The sequence below is a fragment of the Lissotriton helveticus genome, chromosome 10 (assembly GCF_964261635.1).
Source record: "Lissotriton helveticus chromosome 10, aLisHel1.1, whole genome shotgun sequence".
In the NCBI taxonomy this organism is placed as follows: domain Eukaryota; kingdom Metazoa; phylum Chordata; class Amphibia; order Caudata; family Salamandridae; genus Lissotriton; species Lissotriton helveticus.
The window spans coordinates 1,039,329,733-1,039,330,978 of record NC_136071.1 but is presented as its reverse complement, the minus strand read 5'-3'; the positions used below and the strand labels follow the sequence as shown (position 1 = coordinate 1,039,330,978).

Below are 1,246 nucleotides of genomic sequence, written 5' to 3'. Positions count from 1 at the left end.
AGGCCCCAGCATCCTGCGTCCTGCTCAGGCCGGGCCTGCCTGTGCCCATGCCAACCGCACCTCTCCACACCCCTTCAGCGAGCCCTCCCGCCCAGGCGGGTGGGCTCCTTCCCCTGGCAGGCTCCCGAGAGATGGAGGGGCACGCGAAGGCTGCCGGTCGGGGAGATGGGCACGCGGCCCCCACCCCGTCGTCAGGTGCGGCTACCTGGTTGATCCTGCCAGTAGCATATGCTTGTCTCAAAGATTAAGCCATGCACATGTAAGTACACATGGCCGGTACAGTGAAACTGCGAATGGCTCATTAAATTAGTTATGGTTCCTTTGACGCTCCATCTGTTACTTGGATAACTGTGGTAATTCTAGAGCTAATACATGCCGACGAGCGCTGACCTCCCGGGATGCGTGCATTTATCAGACCAAGACCAATCCTGGCTCGCCCGGCCGTTTTGGTGACTCTAGATAACCTCAGGCAGATCGCACGTCCCCGTGACGGCGACGATACATTCGGATTTCTGCCCCATCAACTTTCGATGGTACTTTCAGTGCCTACCATAGTGAACACGGGTAACGGGGAATCAGGGTTCGATTCCGGAGAGGGAGCCTGTGAAACGGCTACCTAATCCAGGGAAGGCAGCAGGCGCGCAAATTACTCACTCCCGACTCGGGGAGGTAGTGACGAAAAAGAACAATACAGGACTCTTTCGAGGCCCTGTAAATGGAATGAGAACACTTTAAATCCATTAAGGAGGATCCATTGGAGGGCAATTCTGGTGCCAGCAGCCGCGGTAATTCCAGCTCCAATAGCGTATATTACAGTTGCAGTTAAAAAGCTCGTAGTTGGATCTTGGGATCAAGCTGGCGGTCCGCCGCGAGGCGAGCAACCGCCTCTCCCAGCCCCTGCCTCTCGACACCCCCTTGATGCTCTTGACTGAGTGTCCTGGGGGTCCGAAGCGTTTACTTTAGAGTGTTCAAAGCAGGCCAGTCAGCTGAATACTTCAGCTAGAAATAATGGAATAGGGCTCCGGTTCTATTTTGTTGGTTTTCAGAACTGGGGCCATGATTAAGAGGGACGGCCGGGGGCATTTGTATTGTGCGCTAGAAGTGAAATTCTTGTACCGGCGCAAGATGAACCAAAGCGAAAGCATTTGCCAAGAATGTTTTCATTAATCAAGAACGAAAGTCGGAGGTTCGAAGACGATCCGATACCGTCGTAGTTCCGACCATAAATGATGCCGACTAGCGATCC

At 53.9% G+C, this 1,246-nt stretch overlaps 1 pseudogene; it reads left to right on the top strand.

Annotated features, from left to right (window-relative positions):
• Nucleotides 1-202: 202 nt before the first annotated feature.
• The window catches only part of LOC144786403 (18S ribosomal RNA), a 1,804-nt pseudogene continuing 760 nt past the window's right edge, over nucleotides 203-1,246 (top strand).